This window comes from Ruditapes philippinarum, unplaced genomic scaffold, assembly GCF_026571515.1.
Source record: "Ruditapes philippinarum isolate M1 unplaced genomic scaffold, ASM2657151v2 ctg667_1_1_1_1, whole genome shotgun sequence".
NCBI classification, from domain to species: domain Eukaryota; kingdom Metazoa; phylum Mollusca; class Bivalvia; order Venerida; family Veneridae; genus Ruditapes; species Ruditapes philippinarum.
In genome coordinates, this window is record NW_026859933.1 from 363,580 (window position 1) to 388,348 (window position 24,769).

General features: G+C 33.3%; 1 protein-coding gene across 2 annotated transcripts in view; it reads right to left on the reverse strand.

The window, feature by feature from the left end:
- LOC132758331 (peroxidasin-like) overlaps positions 1-24,769 on the reverse strand; it is a 48,706-nt gene that overhangs the window by 16,463 nt on the left and 7,474 nt on the right. The window lies entirely within an intron of this gene.

Consider the following 24,769-nt stretch of genomic DNA (forward strand, 5'->3'; position numbering starts at 1 on the left):
GTCTGAAACTCCCACAGAAGGTACACTAACCAATGAAAATCCTATGATTTGAGATGGATCTCAGAAAAAAGTTTTATAACTACAAGGCCAGTTCACCCTGGTGCTAGGGCTGCGTGAGGAATGTTGGACCTGTAAATATCTCTTCAAAACAGACTTAATCATATCGAGCCTGCCATTTACAATTTTTTCAGTTTTGTTTTCCTTACTCTTGAGTGATAAACCAGCTGTTTACATTAATTTATCAACCCGAATATATTTTGTATTTCTTCATATTTTATTAGACTTCTAAAATGAGATAATTTTCAAATTTAAAACGCTTTAATTAATTACAGCAATTAAGATGTCTTGCAATAACAGTAATTTAGCTTCTGTAGTTTTATTTTGTTTGATTTTATTTTCATTTTTGCTTTTGTTTTATACTTTTCCTGGGAAATTGTTTTCTTTGTTTTTGAACTTAACCTTTCATATTCCTTCTCCATGTTTTCATTATGTCGAGACTTAAAATAAAAACATTTCTAATTTCAGTGACACGATAAATCTCGGCTTAAGTATTCTCTTCAATCTTGTTTTATTTGTGTTTATTTAATAACTTGATTCCGTTTTTATTTCTCCAAAAACATATTTCGTCTGACTTTTAAGTAAACAATTTAAACAAAGTAAAAACCTCATTTTATTTCGGATTTGATATTGCACATATTTCAGAAGTCATGGTAATTAAGCAACGTGGTAATTATTTGTTGTTTTGTTATGCAAGAAAATGCTGTAACAGAAATTGTATAGGTATGCCTCCTTATATCTTATCGGTGCAGCAGGATTTGTTTGTTTATTTCTAATAAAACATAATGCACACAAAGTTTTTTTTTATATCACTTTTATTATATTATATTTGTTTTTGATAAAATAATTATCGCCACTTTACCTATCCCCTAAAATTGAGCAAAAAAGGGGATAATCATCCTGTAGACACACCATGCTGTGTACTTTAGTTTAATGGTTTGGTACTTACTAACAATAAAGCACTTTATAAACAGTTCTGGAAGACACTAGGATGGAAAGCATCATTTTTGAATCATGAACCTCTGAACATTACAGGCGTTGTAGTTAAAATGAAAAGTCATCGCACTCAAGTTAAATTAAATTTACCGTAGAATATTTAAGCAAATGTTCAAAGACCATCAAATCAATTAAAACTCTTTTGAAGATTTAAATGATTATATTTCGTTTTTTACATTAAAATATTAACACGTTTAATGTTAGTGCACGTTGTTTATAGCTACATTCACAATCATAATCATAGAATTAAAACATTTATACAATGGTACATGCCTTGTACAAAACATTCGATTGACTAAAAAGATATCGTGAATATTAATAGTTTAAATTTTCACTCCATGACATTATCGATGGTCGTTTTAACCCAAATATATGATAATCGAATATCATTCAAATATACCACTCTGATTAATGTATGCTCTGTATTTTTTTTCTGATAGAAATGGAGCTATTTTCATAAACACCTTCGTCGTGTCATGCATATTAATGACAAAGTTATATTTTATACATTGTATGATACACCCATAAATAACAACTGAGATCCTCAAGCTTACAAAACTTATTTCTAAAATACCCGTTGTTGATATAGTTAGGCTTGAACAGGTGTAGGAATTTATTCAACGAAAATTGGTATCAATATGCTACAACATAACATATTTGTCTTCGTCATACAACAAATATCTGTTAACGGAAATATGTGTATCGCTGTACTTTTAGGAAAAAGCGTTATTGTTTCTTGTAGGTGGCTACTTGAACTTTAAACTATCTCTAATTCTTTTAACAAAAGCACGTGTTAATGGGAATAATGATCATTATTTCATACACTGATGATGTAATACTTAAATGATCTATTACGCACCAAGTGACCGATGTTCCATATCATATAAGCCTTTGTTAAAAAAAGATCAAACATATCAACATATGAGCCGCGTCACGACAAAACCAACATAGTGGATTTGCGACCAGCATGGATCCAGACCAGCCTGCGCATCCGCGCAGTCTGATCAGGATCCATGCTGTTCGCTTACCAACTCTATTACAAGTAGAGAAACGGATAGCGAACAGCATGGATCCTAATCAAGGCTGATGGCGGATCGCAGGTTTGGTCGGGAATCCATGCGGGCCCAAAACCCCCCTTGTTGGTTTTTTTGTGCACGGCCAAATATTTTTAAAAGCACGCCATATCATTTTTTTAATAAAGTACTTAATGGAATTTATAAAAGGGTGTTGGGCCCACTGCGAAACCCTTTTAAATTTTCCTCTTTTCACTTTGGTTTTTGGTACAAATTTAAACCTGACTAGTGCTTTCCCAACATTCCTCCCGGGCCCTTTTGGTACGGGTTTTCCCTTTGGGACACTTTTTGGACAATCGTAAACATTTTTTTTTTATTCTGTCCCCGCGATGCACTTTGGTACAAAGGGTGAAAACCCCCGATGGCACGCTTTGTCCCGAGGGGTGAAACACGATGGTACGATGGGGGAAATCACGAGGGGACCAGGGTTTGAAATCGCGATGGCGCGATAGTACGATGGTGAAAACGCGATGTTACATCGCGTTTTCACCATCGTACCATCGTGATTTCACCATCGTACCATCGCGTTTTCACCATCGTACCATCGCACCATCGCGCTTTCACCATCGTACCATCTCGTTTTCACCATCGTGCCATCGCGAATTCATCATCGTCACCATCGCGTTTTTCACCATCGTGCCATCGCGATTCACCATCGTACCCATCGCGCTTTCACCATCGTGCCATCGCGTTTTCACCACTTCGTGCCATCGCGATTTCACCATCGTACCATCGCGTTATCACCTTCGTGCCATCGCCTTCCGGTGGACATTGCGCATTGTACATCTTTATCAAAAATGGATGAATGCATAACTATGTATTATGTGAGAGGCTATACGTATCGAGACATTTTAAAATATAAGTGAGGCTTTAAAACGGGATTTGATCTCACTATTAATCACAGACTATTAAATAAGTGTTGTGTATTAAGATTCAATAATTTTAAAACCTTTATGCACTGTGCTTAATTCATCTTGTTTTACCGTTAACAAGATGAATTAAGCACAAGTGCATAAAGGTTTTTATAATGATTGAATCTTAATACACAACACTTATTAACCCATTACTTCATGAGCACTTTGTGAAAAATGGCTGTTTTCATTGAAAAGTCTCCCGTTACAAGTTCAAATTGCTATAATACTATAAAAAAATGCTTCAACACTAATCAAACTTGGCACAAATGTTGACTGGACCATTGCCCTTGCAACAGCATGCTCAGGCTTAAATTTTCTGTTACCATGGCAACGAGGGGACATCTCAAAATTGCCAAAAATCACTATTTTGCGTTGATTTTTTACATCAAAATTGATTTCAAAGTGCTGCAACTTCTCAATGGATTGAGATAGAGTCAAATGCTTTTCAGCGTTGGTTACACGTTACCTTATGATCAATTAGGGTCATTTATAGCCTCTCACAAGTCCAAAATTTTCTTGGCGATGAGGGGGACTCCGCCCCCCTTCAAACCCCCCAAACAGAATGGGGCACATCCCCCTTCTGGCAACCCCCTGAGGTATCTTTTGGTTGGGGGGCCGCGCCGAAAAAAGAGGTCACTTTTTTTAAACAACATTTCTCAAACAAAAAACAAGTGTTGGGGGCCTAAAATAAGGCATTTTTTCACCAATTGAGACAACAAAAAGGGGGGGGGGGTTGTGAAAAAGGCGTTAAAAGGCGTGTATATAACGTAATGGGTTAAATAGTCTGTGATTAAATAGTGAGATCAAAATCCCGTTTTAAGCCTCACCATATTTAAAATGTCTCGATACGTATAGCCTCTCACATAATACATAGTTATGCATTCATCCATTGTTGATAAAGATGTACAATGCGCATGTCCACCGGAAGGCGATGGCACGATGGTGAAAACGCGATGGTACGATGGTGAAATCGCGATGGCACGATGGTGAAAACGCGATGGCACGATGGTGGAAAGCGCGATGGTACGATGGTGAAATCGCGATGGCACGATGGTGAAAACGCGATGGTACGATGGTGAAATCGCGATGGCACGATGGTGAAAACGCGATGGTACGATGGTGAAAGCGCGATGGCGCGATGGTGCGATGGTACGATGGTGAAAACGCGATGGTACGATGGTGAAATCACGATGGTACGATGGTGAAAACGCGATGTAACAATCGCGTTTTCACCATCGTACTATCGCGCCATCGCGATTTCACCATCGTACCATCGTGATTTCACCATCGTACCATCGTGTTTTCACCATCGTACAATCGTGCCATCGCGTTTTCACCATCGTACCATCGTGCATCGCGGGTACAGAATAAATAAAATGTCACGATTGTCCAAACGTGTCCAAACGGAACACCGTAGTTTGGACACGTTTGGACAATCGTGACATTTTATTTATTCTGTACCCGCGATGCACGATGGTACGATGGTGAAAACGCGATGGCATGATGGTACGATGGTGAAAACGCGATGGTACGATGGTGAAATCGCGATGGCGCGATACGTACGATGGTGAAAACGCGATGTTACATCGCGTTTTCACCATCGTACCATCGTGATTTCACCATCGTACCATCGCGTTTTCACCATCGTACCATCGCGCCATCGCGCTTTCACCATCCGTACCATCGCGTTTTCGCCATCGTGCCATCGCGATTTTCACCATCGTACCATCGCGTTTTCACCATCGTGCCATCGCGATTTCACCATCGTACCATCGCGCTTTCACCATCGTGCCATCGCGTTTTCACCATCGTGCCATCGCGATTTCACCATCGTACCATCGCGTTATCACCATCGTGCCATCGCCCTTCCGGAGTGGACAATGCGCATTGTACATCTCTTTATCAACAATGGAATGAATGCATTAACTATGTAAATTATGTGAGAGGCTATACGTTATCGAGACATTTTAGATATAGTGAGGCTTTTTAAAACGGGATTTGATCTCACTATTAATCACAGACTATTTAATAAGTGTTGTGTATTAAAGATTCAATCATTTTTAAACCTTTATGCACTGTTGCTTAATTCATCTTGTTTACCGTAACAAGATGAATTAAGCACAGTGCATAAAGGTTGTATAATGATTGAATCTTAATACACAACACTTATTAACCCATTACTTCATGAGCATTTTGTGAAATATGGCTGTTTTCATTGAAAAAGTCTCCGTTACAAGTTCAAATTGCTATAATACTTATAAAAAATGCTTCAACACTAATCAAACTTGGCACAAATGTTGACTGGACCATTGCCCTTTGCAACAACATGTTCAGGCTTAAATTTTCTGTTACCATGGCAACGAGGGGACATCTCAAAAAATTGCCAAAAATCACTATTTTGCGTTGATGTTTTTTCATCAAAATTGATTTCAAAGTGCTGCAACTTCTCAATGGATTGAGATAGAGTCAAATGCTTTTCAGCGTTGGTTACACGTTACCTTATGATCAATCTGGGGTCATTTATAGCCTCTCACAAGTCCAAAATTTTCTTGGCGATGAGGGGACTCCGCCCCCGTTCAAACCCCCCAAACAGAAGGGGGCACATCCCCCTTCTGGCAACCCCCTGAGGTATCTTTTGGTTGGGGGGCCGCGCCGAAAAAGAGGTCACTTTTTTTAACAACATTTCTAAAACAAAAACAAGTGTTGGGGGCCTAAATAAGGCATTTTTTTACCAATTGAGACAACAAAAAGGGGGGGGTTGAAAAAGGCGTTAAAAGGCGTGTATATAACGTAATGGGTTAAATAGTCTGTGATTAATAGTGAGATCAAATCCCGTTTTAAGCCTCACTATATTTAAAATGTCTCGATACGTATAGCCTCTCACATTATACATAGTTATGCATTCATCCATTGTTGATAAAGATTTACAATGCGCATGTCCACCGGAAGCGATGGCACGATGGTGATAACGCGATGGTACGATGGTGAAATCGCGATGGCACGATGGTGAAAACGCGATGGCACGATGGTGAAAGCGCGATGGTACGATGGTGAAATCGCGATGGCACGATGGTGAAAACGCGATGGTACGATGGTGAAATCGCGATGGCACGATGGTGAAAACGCGATGGTACGATGGTGAAAGCGCGATGGCGCGATGGTGCGATGGTACGATGGTGAAAACGCGATTGGTACGATGGTGAAATCACGATGGTACGATGGTGAAAACGCGATGTAACATCGGCGTTTTCACCATCGTACTATCGCGCCATCGCGATTTCACCATCGTACCATCGTGATTTCACCATCGTACCATCGTGTTTTCACCATCGTACCATCGTGCCATCGCGTTTTCACCATCGTACCATCGTGCATCGCGGGTACAGAATAAATTGTCCAAACGTGTCCAAACGGAACACCGTAACATTCACCCAAATCTTTGGAATAAGCTCAACAATAACATGATGTTATCATGTTACATAATATTGAAAGATGAATAAAAACATAAATCAAGTTGGCATTTTTAATAAAATACTCACGCTTTATATATACAACCCAAGAATTTATTATTGCACATTCAGCTATGTTTTAGGCCATTTTTCCAAAAAAAAATAAGAAGAATATAATACTTTTCAAACGTCTTGCCCTATAAATGTATACATTTCAAAATTCTATTTATCAATTTATATAATATTTATGAAAAATAATCACGTTTTGTGAATAAATATCACAGAATGTACCATTTTAAACATATCATCTTGCATTTTATGATAAACATCTGAAATGAATATTATCTGCTTAATGATGAAAAAATACATATCGACGCATTAAAACAAAATGCACGTTGTATTTTAATTTAGATTTCTATGTTCCAGTATTGCGGGTTTTTTCTGGAGTATCTGAAAGTTATCCCTAACAATTCATTACATTTTTAATTCTATAACAACATTACATTCTTTCTAATCACATAATCATATTTTTTCTTTCTTAATTTCCTCATGGAAGAAACAGCACAAGTTGGCAGTTGTGAGATATAAGAAAATCCTTTCTTGGGACAGAATGATAAAAGACAATTTAATTATCTCAGTAAAAGTGGGGCATTTTATATTTGGATACAAATCAAGATTAATTGCAATGATGATAGCTAAGCACTACGTTTTTTTGAATTGCCTTATTTTATTTTTGCACACATAGTTCTAGAAATATAAGGATGCGTGTATATACTATCTATATAAATTAACAAACCATTCTCAAACATAAGAATTGCTACATAAACATGTTATCTTTGTTACAACAAAGCGTTTACTCAAAGATCTTGTTACTAAACACGATAATCCAACTAAAAAGGAAATCCACTAAGTGTGTCCATCAATAGGCTTTATATATTGACAGCTTCAAGTGTGATGACAGACACCCACTAGTTGACCTGGCAACATCAGGACGGTCTCAAGTAGATGTTTGTTTCCTATGTAAAGATTTGAACCAGATAACATCAATTTTATTAGACTTTATCTCTTTATATTGTTTATATTAAACGTGCTATGGAAATAAGTAAAGAACATATGTTTGGCGGAAAGAATCCAAATAGGTCATCAGATTTGGTAAAAAGAATTTTAAAATGTATACATTTCAAAAAGCAAGATGTTTCAAAAATATACTTTTCTGTTTTATCTTGAAACCTGCCTCAAAACATAGTTAATTTTTTAACAATATTTGCAATTACTTTAAGGAAACATAAAAAGGTTTTGCTCACAAGTTAATTATAATGCAACTAATAAATATTTACTTAGTTTTAATGTGTCAAATTTATTAAGGTTATAAGCATTAATTTATCTGGGGACCAAATGCCCCTTTTCGCCGGTTCTGCTGAAACGGTGCAAGGAGGCGTGGACGGTAGCTTGCACTTCTGTGCATAAACAGACTTAAACAAATCGTCCCTACAATAATTTTTCACAATTTTGCTTTTTGGGGTGTTCCACTTGTGGTTTTTTATTTTACATTTTTAATTTTGCATTATAAAGATTTAGCCTTATATTTAACGTTTAATTTCCTTTTTTTTAAGTTATTTCCACTGATTATGAACCTGAAAATTTTCAGATATTTTGAAATTTATTTTAATTACTCTTTTTCATAACTCTCGTAAAATTTTAAAGCAGACAATAACACAAAAGGCACAGTATCAAACTTGAAACTTTTTACTTCCTACACCCTGCCTTGTCAAATTGTTGATTTTCAAAATTTATTTAAAATAAATAACAAAACCCACTGGCAAAATGTCCTGCCAGCTGTTGTTTTTTCCTCTTCTTTCCCAAAAAGGTTGAGTTTTTAGGAATGTTTTCATCGTGGGATAGTAATGCTTCTACCACTATCAGATTAACGATCACTAAAGATTACGTATGAAGGCAGAAAAGTGTTCATAATTTGAAGGGGAAAAGATGTCAGCTTGGAAAACGTGTTTTCTTAATAAAGATATGATATAGTTAGCATGCAATAAAACAAACTTCAAAGAATTTATTGTAACTAAATCCTTGACAACACATATTTTTCAATAATTATTCATATGTGTGGGTGACGTCATCGAAACATCTCATACCAATGAGTCATCAAAAGTGTATTTTAACAAAGAAATATTTTATAGAGTCCGTAATTGTTCATTATCAACACACCTAATCAGATTCACGTTTTAAAGTATTTATAATAATAATAATAATAATAATAATAATAATAATAATAATAATAATAATAATAGCAATTAACAAAAAACAAACAACAACAAAAAACAAACAACAACAAAAAACAAAAACAACAACAAAAACACCAACATTTTATTCAATAAAATGGGTTCATGTAGAACTAAGCAATAAGGCAAATCTTATTCCACTGTTAGTTACTATAGTTAACGTTTTTCTTCATGCAGCGGACAGTATGTTACGGTAACATAAATAAAATGTTAGTCAGTGATTTCTTTTCCCGTCAACATTCCATACAAGAAAAAATCTTGCCAATGTCAAGACATTGCCAAATATTTTGAATGATATACTCATATTGTCTTTCCTCGGATGTCAGATATAACTTTGTTAATGTTAACTGCATCTACGATTATCAAGGATAATCTTATCATACAAACTGAAAAAGTGTTTATTTAGCGACTTTATGGTTATATATAATTCAAGTTAGTATATAATTATGACGATGTTATGTACGTATAAGTCAATAAATTGAAATAAACGTAGAACTTTGAAACTATGAATGTACCCCCAAATTTGAAATTCAAAATACTGAAGAGATTCATTGTGGAAATGTATTGTTTGAAATTCTAATTAAATTATTTATATGTTCGGATACGTTTTTGTACAATTTAAGTCTACATTGAAGAGGTCTATCATAACAGTTGTACAAAACATTCCATTACTTTTCTTGTGTTTTTCCCCCCTTTGATTTATGGAGAATTGATACCTTATTTTATCTGTGATTTTTATATTTCTGCTTTATATGTTTAACAGATGTTGATATAAATGTAAAAATGTTATCGTTCCGCCTTGAATGTTACATCACCAGAAAAAAGATGTTCTAAAACTTTACCAGTCCTCATTGTCTTCACAGACGATGGTTTTCTGTTGAGCAAAGTTTGATTACGATTCGTGATATTTGGCAAAGGCGGACTATCCTCTGTGGGATATGTCAAAATATTTATAAATCTTTTTAAACAAGCTACCTCCTAGAGCAGAAACACTAGACAAATCATGTTTCCATTGTATAGCATACAAATTTCAGCTTTACTGCCAATTTTCTTTATCATCTATCAAATCATACTAATTTCAAACGATAACTTAAATCTGAGGATACTCTTGTGCCATTTCGATTGTAGTTGTCACTTTCTAACAATATTCGTGCTATAAACATGATATCAACGTTGTTTACCGCTATAAACATATTTTCTGAAGAACCACTTAAAGACCCCGTAAAAGAGGACCCGGCATTTACACATTACACAAGTGGTTCCAGCAGAAAATATTGTGACGTGATATTATCACTACACTGTCAAGTAGATTATATTATAATAATTTTGCACTAGACGCCATACACTTTTATTGCAGCTCTGTAAGGCCACATGTGTCACAAATCACATTCGTCACAATTGTGAAGAATGAGATCACATTCGTCACAAATTTTGTGATGCATGTGATCCAATGTTTTAGACAATCACATTCGTCACGAGTTTAAAATCACAAATGTCACAAATTTGAGATAAATATTGTTTTCTTCAATGCTTTTCACTGAGTCACAAACGTCACAAATTTTTAGGACTGAAATCAATTATTGGAACTAAAACTACAGACATTTTTATCCCCTCCCCCGCTGATGAAATCGGGAGTGATGGGACTGTTTTAGCGTGTTCGTCCGCCTGTCAGTCCAGATTTAGTTTCCGCACTATCCGGCCATTGGGAGTGGAATAAAGCCATTACATATTTTCCATATTACACTAGTGTAATATCGTTTTGACGTGCTCTTCATGTATACTGAAGGAAATAAAATATCTATCTACGTTAGCGGACGTTGCTTAATTTTACCGCGCTTATAAGGGAAAATAACGACAAGTTTTCGCTTTTTCGGCGGCAAAAGTTTACCTGTGATAAAAAGAATATTACATTCGTGTCTTTTAACATTGAATTTATTAAACTCGTTGAATAAAATAATAAAATGCTCGGCAGAGCCTCGCAATTTATTATTTTATCAAACTCGTTTAATAAATTCAATATGAAAAGACACTCATGTAATATCCTATATTTATTTGATGCTAACTAATGAAATACTGTTCTATCAATGAAATATATTCATATTATATCAGTCACAGTGTGGTGATATAGATTTGGGTGATATAAGCCACGCCCACTCTGCGTACGTATTTATAAGTCTGGATTCCCTAAACATGCATTAAAAATAACTGTTTAATTTCATTCTAAATGACATATTTCTCGATTCAAATGTCCGTAATTTTGTAAGATTGTTGACAATGAGACCGCAAAAAGAAATATAAATAAATAAGGATTATTTGCTTGCAGCGTTAACGTTTGCCGTCATATTGTTTACGCGCGCGTAGTCTCCGCGCTTCAGTAGTAAACGGTCTAAAAGCACTTTTCAAAAGGCACATAAAATAAAAAGAAAATGTGTTTGCTTTTCGTGAATATGAACTATATCTCACATCGAAGTGAGAAAATGTTCATATTTTCACTCGCGCTACGCGCTCGTGATACATATTTCATTTTTTTTCTCACTTCTCAGTGAAATATATTTCATATTCACTCAAAACAAACAAATATCCTCTATAAAATTCACTAAACACCGTCGTTTGAAACTATCTAATCATAAAAGGCGAAAAAAGCTAAGACGCGTCGAAACGATAAAGCGGCCCCGCCACAAAGACACGATCTGTTTAAACGAATTAACTATATTATTATTACTAGTGGAATAGATATGGAAAGTTCCATAGAGCGTCTGCAAGCAATTGGCACAGACTTGCAAAATCGTCTCAGGAAAGAAGGTTCCTAGATGTCAAAATGTCATACTCTTTAATTGAACCAAGATTCCTGAAAGTCTGCGGAAGTCAAAAGTCTGTCAGACCAAAAAAGGTTCATTGATGTCAAAAGGTCCTAATCTCTAATTAGATATCCTGAAAAGTCAACGGGGGTCTCAGCTACTTCCCAAACAATCATATATGGTCTCATTGGTGTAAATATGGTCATAAATTTGTACTGAAACTAAGATTAAGTCTGTGAGATTCCTTTAGACTGTCGCTGTATGGTGGGAAGAAATTTGAGGGTTCACAGAGGTAAAAGATCACTTCCAGTTGAAGTCTGATACTATGCCGTGCATTGTCACCAAAATTTTTTGAAGGTTTCGAGAACGTAAGACGACTTGATAGCAATACCATTACGACAATGCGACAGTTCTATGAAGACAATACAATGCCGACGATACGATATTGCAACAAGTTAGTACGATGGCGATAATGCAATGGTGGTGAAAAGATATTGGTATCGTGATGTCGACATCACAATATCGATTTATTGCATTGTCGCCCTTGTACTATCGCACTGATATAACCACGATTGTCCTTATGATATTCCGTGTATCACATATTGAAAAATAAACTTGTGACATTTGTGATTCGCCTGTTTAAAAATTCTCAATTTTGCTTGTGACGTTTGTGATTGGCATTTTTACCCGATTTTGGTCAATCACATTCGTCACAAAAGTCATTTGTGACGAATGTGATCACATTCGTCACAAATTCATAAAAACTTGTGACGAATGTGATTTGTGACACATGTGGCCTAACACAGCTCTGTTATAAACAGGCTATGGAATAAAAGCACACCGTAAACCCTTGTTGTTTGAGTTCTTTCTAACAAAGTAGTATGTACGTAAATATATTTTTATATCAGATAAACCGATATTATGTTATTTCTTGCTGAATTAATTCATTATATGACAAATACATTTGTGATAATAATCTTTTGACAGGTAGATTTCTAAACATATTAAATGTTTTTTCGAATAAATTAGCATAAATTTTACATAGTCTCTAACGTGTGAAATTTTGTGTAATGTTTTGTTGAAACCTTATTATATTTTCGTATATCTGACATTATTATGTTTGAACAAAATATATACTGCACATACTTTTATTCTCAAAAAGTAGGATAAAAGAATTACACATTTAAAACCCCTGTCACACTAGGACGGCGTTCTCACGGCGTCCAAAGAAAATTCAGAACGCCAAGGTGAGCGCAGTAAGATCGCAAACATCGCCACAGCATCGCCGTAGCATCGTAGTGGCATCGCATAAAACGCCGACCAACGGCGCGCATTTTGAACATGCTCAAAACAAACGCCGTCACTCGGCGTTCTAAAATGAGCGCAGTAGCATCGCAGTAAGGACGCCGTAGCAACCCAGTAGCATCTCCTACAACGCAACAGGAGCGCTGCGAAAGCGCAAAAGGAACGCCGAATGAACGCCGTGGTTATCAACGGCGCTTGTACGGAGACTGTGCGACATCTTTACCGCGCTTAAACTGCGTGTGCACGACGCTTTTACGGAGCTTTAAGATTTCAACGAAGTGTGAGCGCCGCGAGAGCGTCGTATGAGCGCCATAAATGCGCAGTGAAAGCGCAAAGAACGTCATAGAAGCGCAGTCCGAACGTAGACAATCGCCAACTAAAACGCCGTCGAAGCTCCGTAGCATCGCCATGATCGCCGTGAGGACGCCGTGAAGACGCCGTGAAGTCTTCATGACATCAACAATATCACATTTTTTATTGCGACCTCGCGGCGCTTTGTAAAATTTAACAACGCCGTGCGAACGCAGTGAAAGCGCATTCTAGTGTGACAGGGCCTTTACTGGACTACCTTCTATATTTTCCTACTATGTCTTTTTCACTTAACTGAAATACTATTATATAACATCATCATTTTATATCATTATTACTTTATTAACTTGTCCATATGCCAAGGTCTGTCTATTGTAATATAGTTAATGTCATTATATTTTTAAAATATTTTGTCTGACAATATTCGTCTGCATATGTTATACGCTTAACAAAAAATCGAAATGGAATGCACGCAGTTAATTGTATGTTATTATGAAGACAATTAACAAACAATTTGTGCGCAGGTAGCATTATGAAGACATTCCTTTGTTTTCAACATTTAACACATCTATATTTTGTTTTCTTTGAAGAATCCCCTAAGTAATAACACTGGGAAATGAGGCTTGCTGTGAAGTAGTCTCCTTCTTGATGAAAACTGACAAGCAAAAAACATCGAGAGGAAAGACTTCAAACGTAACATTTTTCAAATTTCTGGCTGTATAAAAATCTGTTTATTGCACGTGATTTATTTTGTAACATTCTCTTAACATGTTTGATATCTTTACCAATTTATTATAAAGATTACTTTACTTAATTGATTGCTGCGCAAGTTTATGTATCTGAATAAAGTGTGTGCTTTTTTAAAAGCCATACAATGTTAGAAATGATCAGATTAAGAATTTCGATTACTGATGTTCTGGCTGTATTCATTAAAGATATATATATGGGGAAAAGGGGCAAACAAAAGTAAACAGCAAATAATTATGTTGTTTAGTTTCGTAATATGGTTATTAGAGAAAATACTATTAGTCACATTTTGAAATTACCATATATAGCATTTCTAGTTGTCCATAGGAAAGGTCAGAAGATGATGGTTAGGTCCTTGAAATGTTAATAATTAATCATTGTATTATTTTTATTATACAAACTTAGTTTAAGTTTTAATCACTGAATGCAAAGAAAGTGTTTTTAAAAGTATCACAACATGTACTGTTGGTTTTATGATAGTTATATTACGTATTGCAAAGTTAAGCATTTTGATTTTATTGCTTCATAATTGTATGAGTATTAATATTTGTGTGATATATTTACAGAAGAGTCCTGAATCCCTTATTCACTTGAAAGTTTATAGACTTCACGTTTTATACTCGTAGTTTGACTAGACAAGTCACTATAATAGGGTTTTTCATCGCTTATTATCAAGAAATATATTTTTTTTATTGAATCTGTTCGTGAAATGATAATTGTCTGTTTCTGTATATTTACAAGAACAGATAGCCAGAAACTAACACGTGTTAATGACGTGTTTATTAATGATTTACTATAAATAACAACATAACTTACACCTACAGTAACGTCTGCCATATTGTCTACAACATGTCTACAACATATATAAGTCAGCTGTACTTGGCTCTTGTTCTATTGATATGATAATAATTATTGTAGTAAACTTTACATTGAAAGCAGTAAGTGAAAATAAGTCATTCAATACATTGAAAACAAGTTCTAAACTTAAATGTTCGGGGTGATGAAAAAGGTCATGTAGGCTTTTCGTTCTTTTGTCAAATATCACTCTTACAATATCATTTTTACTAATACGGTGAAATTGAATTTTCAAGGCATAAACAACATATAAAAACACAGATTCTTAGCCGAATTTATGCATTCACAATAACTATAGTTTACAAAGACAACTCAGATATCACGAGTTTCTTCAGAAGTGAGTAATGTGCATGCTGGTGGTGGTAGGGATACGGTAGATTTATTAGACGTGGCATTTAATTAAGATGTCGGTAAAGATAAGATTTTGCACGTGATTATCGTGATTGAACGCTTGTCTCGGAAATGCAGTGTATGTGAATGAATTGCAGAAACTGCTTCCTTAAAGTGTACATTTGAAATGACTACTTTTATATGTTTCGTGCTCCACCTCTCCCTTCACACACAAAAAACGAGTTCATATTTGCAAAATATTCGGTCAATTATTATTTATTTAGAATCTCATTGGGTTTTGCTTAAAATATTTGGTTATATTTACGCTTTTAACTTATTAGTACTAAAGAAGCTACAAACATATATTAATAATCCGAAATGGTTAACATATGTTGCGTTTAAGTTATAATTGTATACACTTAGTGGCATAATTTTATTGTTTTATCCAAAGTTTATAGATAGAAATTTAATAAATATATAAATAATATTTACAAAAAAAAGGAAAATGTTTCAAGCGCCTTGCAATATTAAAAAGCGTGGTTAACTAGCGGTTTCATTTATTGCTATTATGATAATGACTGGCAGGTTTAAGCAATAAAATAATCATTATTATGAAATTCCAAATTCCTTGCATATATTAAGTGTTTAATAGACGTGACATAAATCATTTAACATGCCTTGTAATATTAAACTTGATTTATCAAAATGAATATAATTTGAGATTGTAAGATGTTTCTAAACAAAATAAACGAGTGCAGCAGTTTTGTATTGTAATTAAGATAATTGAAATGTTTCTAAATATGTGTTCAACATATAAGTTAAAATGCATTCTTTATTCATTAACATCAAATAGCTATTAACAGACTGAACGACGTCAGTATGAATCATCTATAAATATGTTAAATTGTGAAAACAATTTAAGATATCATGATATAACAGAACAACTCAAAACAAAACGTTTATTTTATTTTGGACTGGTTCTTAGTTCCTCATCCGCAAAAAAGTGATCAAAATAAGTACACAAGTAGGAAAATCATTCAAATAAATCCATGAATGTTACAATTGTTAGCTAGAGAATGATTTATTTAGATCCAAAATGAGGAAAATTTGTAAATAAAACAGGAAAATGATTATTTAGACATACATAAAAACATGAAAATACAATGTGAATATAAAGCCATGTGTTCATTATAAGAGATTGAGTCTTACGCGTATCCTCGTAGCACAATTGCTATTGCACACTCATTTTTTTAACGTTTAATTATTACTTGTTGGTATAGTGGCCGTTATGCATGTTAAGCTATAATTTAAGTCGATAGATCTATTTCTTAAACCATTTTATCTTCACATATGATAATGAAATGACGACCCATAAAATATTCTTTGTTACTCATATCTAACTGTATGCTTGTTTAGTCTTGGTAAATTAAATTATGTGTACGATTTTGGTAATAAAAATAAATAATACATCTAATGTATATAATTTATATATCTACTTATCAGTTACCTATATGTTCCTGCAAAGATTTTTTTAATGGACCCTCACTTTACAAACATTATCCATCGAGTTCTCTCAGATAGCGCATTCACTCATATTTTAAAGTTAAAACAAATAAGCAAAGGTTAGAAAGGAAAACTTACGTTCACGATACACAACATATTTTATGGTGATCCTTTATAAGCCAGGCTTTATTTAATAGACAGCATCCTAGATATAACTGGATTAATTATAATCAAAAATAAGCTTCATCTTTCTGTATTTGAAATATTTAATCTTCGTAAAAATGCTGTAAATTCTGTAAGGAACCCGTACTGTGAAGTAAGACTGTCTGTTTAACATTTTAAAAATATCCTAGCGATTTAATATGTGCATATGATACCAATACATTGGCGATGTAATGTGTTAATATAGTACATTGTAACAATATATTGATAACCTAACATATTCATATAATGGTTATTTATTTCCGATTTAATTTAGCCATATAATACAAATAAATTTGAGATGTAATATATTCATAAAATATCAATATATTTTCGATAAAATATGTTCATAAAATACATATATATTTACGATGTAATATTCATACAATAAAAATATATTTGCGATGTAATATATTTATTAAATAACAATTCATTAAATCATATGTATATGATTTTATTTAAATGCATGCTAATTTGCGACAGTTTTACATTTTCTGACATTATTGTATGACTACATTTAGTTGTTAAGAGAACAGAATATGCTATGAATAATCATGTAAACTTTTAAAAAACAACAAAAGCACTTATTTCCACATGTTTACTGTCAATAAGCATAAAAATACTGTGATGTTCTTTTTTGCCCTCTTTATTCCTTGACAAATGGATGAAAAAACGACTCAGAGTTACCATACACAATTAATTCTTAGCTAATCTTCTTAAACGGTGCGAAGAAACAGATTCTGATAAAAACAAAAGGAATGACACGGTGCTTAATCTGGCAAGCTTATTGGAGAATTTGTGATGCATTCCAGAATTACTGTGTTTCCTCTCCAAATATCATCTGTTATTGTTACATTTCCCATGCAAATGAAACATCCCTGTAGGCAGTGGTTCTACACATTGTTTTGTTCATACATTATGAGGTTTGCAAAGATTGTTGAGTACAATATTGAATTCTACTGGAGGGGTTGACAGATCTAAAACTTATATTGGATTCAATTCAGATATAGGTTTTGAAACTGTATACGAGTCCAATAGAATCAGTACAGTTTTTATTTCAAACCACCAGTTCTTACTTGGAGAAAACATATTAAATTTAAGGAAACACTCAAAATCAACATTAAATATATAGTTACAGAACAAAATGGATTTCATATAGAACTTATTAACTCGAAATATGAAATCGAGGCTAAATAGAGTACACTATAGGTTTGATATAGATTCGATGTATTTGGACTCGGAAAATGAAAACGAGCCTAGATGGAATAATATGCATTTAAATAAGATGCATTCGAACAACGGGAAGAAAACAAGGATAAATCGATATGATTGGATTCAATAATGATTTATATTGGAACATCACGTGCTGGAAGTTCATTAGTTACATTGTATAAGGTGTGAAATAAATAAATATATATCATAGACCATTGTGCTTATTGTAAATAACCGTTAGCATAAATTAGAGGGTATTACATAGATACGATATTTGAAGCAAAGTTTGACTATTATGTCTGAATTTTTATTATCTTATATCCTGGTACAGCTAGACTCAATATTATTACAAACTTGTTTAACCACATGCATATCACTCTTTTTTGTTGTTTATTATTGTTACAACATAATGATAGACATTTGTTATACATTTATATACCATTAGCATGTGCAGAAAATTGCTGTTGTTTGCACTTCACTTATTTTTGTGACGATTGAACAGGATATTAGTATAAACATGAAGGCTTCATTAAGAGACGTTTAGAACAACATTCACAGAACGTAGCCTCCTACAGCACCCTGTCCATGCCACGGACACCAAAACAATACTACACTGGAGAACAATCCTTTCACAATGCTGGAAAAAGACACATCAACGCAAAAAGGTAAACACCAATGTAATTCATCAAACTTTTTTCAAAGGTTTCTATTAAATGATATACGTTCCAAAACCAGATAAAATATCTGTAAAATAATTGCATTGAATTGATAGTTGCTTAAATGATAGGTAATTCTTTTAAGATACTTTTAAATGATATAAATGTTCACTGCTAACTTCCCAAATACTGATGTTTCATGAATTTTCTGTACTTTTTTCAGTTTGTTTCGGTGCCGTAAATCTTGCTTTGTTAAAACTGAGCAAAATGCACTTTCTATGATTACAAAATTAACATTTTCATAGTGCAATGCCAAAAGTCTCGAGGGAATATCAGAAAAAGAGATATTTTACCATCAATGCATATGAGTCACTTGTATTAATTTACCAGATTAATTTCTGTACAATTATTTATTCATGAAGTCAATACAGAAACATTCGGATGCCAACTTATTGCTAACTCAGTTTTTATATTAATCACCTATGATAGAAGTTCAACTAGATATATTCTTATTCCTATAGAAACAGTTTCACTCTCATCGTCCGCTTACAGATTATTTTTCAGGTTCCCGAAGTTAGGAACTAGTTCTTTTTACATATAGTATAGTGCAACTGACATTGCAGACACCAAACATGACAATGTCTTGGCTGCTGATGATATCATTGAAGGCATCCAAGTTCTACCAACATAGACCCAGTGAATCACTAAAAACAGTAATTGTATGTTGATTGTCTTCATTTTCAATTAATTTCATTCAGAAGTATGTTAATATAATGAAGATGTATATGAATACGTATAATGGAGGAGCATTTACATGTGATGCACCAGTTCCATGAGCGTTGGCGTCCAATTAAGATGGCAATTCAGATAAGATAAGACACACTGTCTTAGTGTATATGGTTACCAAAACAATATTCAAAGATGCAGAAAAGTTTTCTTAAAAAGACGAGTAAGTTAAGGTTTATACAGCCTGCAGTCAAATAATGCATTATATCCTGTTACTAATAATCACTAAACTTTATTTCTTGACATGCAAATCATGAATAGCACGAGCATCTTTCACATATCTGTCATGATATATATAATAAGGCAGATGACAGCCCAAGATTCAATGTCTCATTCTGTTGTTATCTTTCCATGCCGTCTATATTATACATTGGCCTTAACAATTGTCCATCAATGTTAACAGAAGAATGTTAACGGAAATATCTTCATATCGTCATCAATAAATTATTTCAGTGATGTTGAAATAGACAAAGTCTCCACTGTGAACTTACTTATGTCTATATCAAACGTTTCAACAAAAGGAAAGCTACTTAAGGCAGGGTCATCAATGGGTTTAGATATTGGCATATTCAAGAGTGTTAGATAGACATCCACTGTGTGACCCGACAGCACGACAATAATTGGCAAGTGTTCAGTCAATTTCTATAGAACCTGGTAACCACTGATTGTAAATTGCATGTTTCCCTGATTTCGAAAGTTAATTACAAACCTGTACAAGAGAAATAGTTTTCACTCGAATGGTGAAAAGAAAAGAAAAATCATTTTTAGGTTCAGAACAATTTCATGCTCGTATAAGAATGTTTAATTTGAATATCATTACCGGGGTTTCCACATATCTTTAAATGCCTCCTCTTGACTTAACTCAGCATACCTGAATATTTATAATGTCGAATGGAATGTGTATACTTACAGATACCTATACATTCAATGATATATTCACAAAAAAAGTAATATTCCATTTGACTATTAAATCAAGGCCCTGACCGGGAAAGAAAATTACGGATTAGTGACACTCCAAACAGCGTTGAACATTTTAATGTTTAAACTAATAACGAAGTTGAAATATGGATCTATGAAGTATGTTTGATTATAGCGTCGGCTGAAAAAAAAATCTGTCAGTTTTATAGGTAATCTAAACTCATGGCAGGGTTAACTTGAAATGATATTTACATGTTTACCTACTTCAATCATATACTCATACCGACTTCGATACCTAAAGACCTATCACCTTCATGCAGGAAATAACCAATTTATACTAGATCATATTTATTTATATTTATTATAATGGTATGACTCAGTAGGAAATCGCAGCTGTAACCTCTGATTTTTATTGAAACCAACCACAATGTCAAAACTAATCATTTATTTATAAACTTCGTATTTCAGCATTTCTGTACATAAGTTCATTGGACTTTTGTGATAATTTCATTCTTTTATAATATTTTTTAAAATGCACGTGTAAGAATACAGTTAAAATTTATCATATTTTTCTGAAAAAAACAAAAAAAGGAGAAAAGATATTTGTTTTTAAATTTTGATTGCAGCGTTGGCAAGAATTAAGTTTTCTCTTTTAAAGTCATACTACTTAGATGAGAAACTTCTCTACAAAAATAAAAACAAATCTGCCCCATCTTGCTAACAATCAGGTTTTCAGCAATAAATAACGGCTTGATTATCTTCAAACATAGTTTTTTTATTTAAAAAAAAAACCAACAAAAAACATCTGGCTATTTACAAACACTCTTGTAATGCACGTACTATCTAATTTACTTTTCAAGTGAACTGCATACCAGTAAAGTATTATCATTTCAATGTTGAAAATGAGGAAATAACGCAGCAGTCAAATGTTTATTTAAATACATTCTTGCCTATTTTCTCGCTCTTTCCATTAAAAAAGATAATAAAGTAAGTTGCATTTCACTGGTTATAACTGTAAGATTGATGTCAGTTTATAAACACTTGTAAAACATAAGTCATATATTTTTCATCGAAAATGAAAAGTTCTCTTTGAACTCGTGAAGTTGATGTACTTAAAGAAATACATGTATATAAGTTCGGAGAATATAAACTATTAATTGTGCGGTCATTTTTGCGCTTTACGTATGTCAAATAATATCAATTGATGTAACCGAAAGGAATAACATTATAACATTATAATAAACATACATAATTATGACGTATATGTACTTGAAACATTCCTAAATCTAACCCTTCCTCATTTTAAGTGTATCTAATTAATTTGTAATGTAAGGTAATACCACACAAGTTGGGGTAGACTTCATTATATAATATATCATATAAAATGACAAACATGTTTGACGTTATTCCTTATTAGATTTTATTTTGTTATTGCCAAGTCTATTAAGATGTTAAACATTTTATAACACGACATAATTACCTTGTAAATATCTACCACAACACATGCCAAAATATATCACAACTGCCGTTACTTACTTCAAATTTGTTGCTTGAGATAAGCATTATTTCATAGTTATTTTACTAATTTGATGCCTTACATCTAATCATTTAGTCATTATGATAATTTGAAATCAACTATAACCTGGATGTGAGCAACTGGTTTCTCAGAAACTCTAGATGATAGCGATTAAATAATACATTAGATTCATTAGAGACACTTCTTATTTATACAGTTTTGGTATATTAGAGGATTTGGCGTAGATAAATACAAGGGTATCCATGCATGAATCAAATCATTTTGCGGTAGTGTTAATTAACTTGTTAGATATGATAAAGAGATAGTTTGTGATAAAGAACATTTACAGGAGATAGACGATGTTAAACTAGATATAGCTAGAGGCATTGGTAAACTAATATAGGCGCATCCGCATCTTATAAAACTCAATATAAACATTTTCCCAGTATCCGCATCTTATACAACTTAGTATAAACATCAACCCATATACAAAGACCTTACATTGATGGTCCTGTCTGAGATTGCACTAACTATATAACATGTATACACATAATACAATACAAATCAGTTACATCAGTATGTTCGCATTAAACATACTCCGATCTGAAACATGAATAATGTAAAATCGTAACCGATAAAAAAAACAATTACAAAAACTGAAATTAAAAAAAAATCTCAAATCTATACTTGTTGCCAACATCAAAGTCATATAGCAAGACATATACACGTTATCTTATTAAGGAACGTGTTTTTGTTACATATTAAGATGATATCTTGTAAAACATGAGTTGTAACAGGCTCGATAACGTTTTTTTCAAAACCACAATTTTATGGTAAAACGTTAATTTTAAGTGAATGCATAAGGATCTCTTAATGTGTTTCCCATATTTTCTTACATTGTCATGGTTAAGTCCCGTTAATACTTTCTCAAAATGTGTTTTTTTCTACACTATAATCAAGTGATAGACAAGAGATCCAGGAATATAAAATTAGGAAATTATAAATCCTTCAAGAGCTACTTTAGAAGCAGACAACAATAAAATAATTCCTGGAAAAATAATATTAACTCTGAGAACTGCGAACAATTCCTGCAAAACATAAATTTTTTGGCTTATGTCAAGCTGCTTTTAAAGTATTGTCAAAATAAGTTTTGCCATGTTATGAAGTAGTGTTGGTATATTTTCTATCATTTAAGGATGAACAGCAATACTTGAAAATGTACGAAAATGTTGGTAGCTTTGAGTAACTATTTTTTCACTTCCTCTCCAGATAAAAATGGAAAAGAAGTTAACTAAGTATCTACATGTCTCTCTATTTTTAAAGTAATCTCTCATTTGCTCTAAGAAAATGAAGTTTTTAGTCACCAACGGAAGTAATATTTCGTTATAGATTTTATTAAAATCGTCTAAGACGAGATAAGAATTATATCTCTGGTCTATCGTTTTCTCTTTTGCACATTACTGTGATTCTTGTTGCTGGGTCATGTGGGGGTTGCGTTCATTGAACGCCGCCTTTCCTTGTTGATCTTGTTTATCATATTTTATTAATAATACAAAATATAATGATAAATATAGCATAATTATAGATTTTTCTACACAGTCTGGGATGACATGATCACACATATCGCAAATTTAATTCTCGTGCAGATTATCTGAATTTATATCAGCCTTAAAGATACCAACTTAAAGGTCCAGTGAAATTAATAAATATTCCATTGATATACAGAACATGCCCCAATCGTCATGCAATTTTAATCAAATAGAGACAACATCGTATTTAACTGTTAATTCAATTAAGATTCATCTATAACATTTACGATACTACACTTTTTACAGACAGATAAATCTATTTAATTATTTAAGTTTAGATTTAGGTAACAAATTACAGGTAAAAGATTAGTTTTATCAGCATACACGTGGCACGTATTATTGGCTAGATCTAAAAGTTCACATTCCTTCCTAGTAGGAGGCCTTGTTCGAGCTACATCAGGTACGACACTGTTTGAATATGTTCATTTCTATTACGTAACTTCTTGTAAACAATGTTGACAAATATTACAAGGTTAGATTACACTTCTGATTTTTCCACGTAAAATGAAAAAAAAACAAAAAACAAAAACAACAAAAAAACAAAAAACAGCAGTTACAAAACTCTCATGCATGCATGCTTTCAGTATCTGTAGATAACTCGTGGTTAAAATAAAAATGAAAGTTTTCTAACTAAAGCCGGTGCTGGGGTGTGGACAGTAATTTGCACTTTCCATTTACCGTCCATGAATAGGCTCAATCAAACCAATCAAACCGAGCCTGCAACATTTTCAATTTTGTAGTTTCGTACGTTCGGATTCTGTTTTTCTCTATTTTACATGTAAATTGTCTTAGTTATTAGATACATTTTGTAAGGTTGTAGTCGATGGTACACATAAAAATTGTCTTATACGTGCACAAGAAATAATATGCAAGTTTTCTTCCATGTACGTATCACAATTAAAAACAGTTTAATGCATGTAGGGGACAAGGGCATGCCCTATAAGACAAGGTTCAAAGAAACAACGTGTCGATGTGATATTAGATAGCAGGATGTCATAATTGTTATGTACCAATATCACCAATCAAAATGCTAGTCGGACACTTTTCCTTATTCAATAAATCTAATTTTGGAACAATGTCTAATAGAAAAATTAATAGTTCTCAATTGATTAGAAATTACGATGTATGATTCTGGAACACTGCTCATGAGGCACTACGCCTAGAATCTCGCACCAAAGTCGCATTCAAAAGGTTGACTGTCATCTTATCAAGTACATTGTTGAGATAATTTTTTCTTAATTAAAATACCACTGTTCAGTAAATT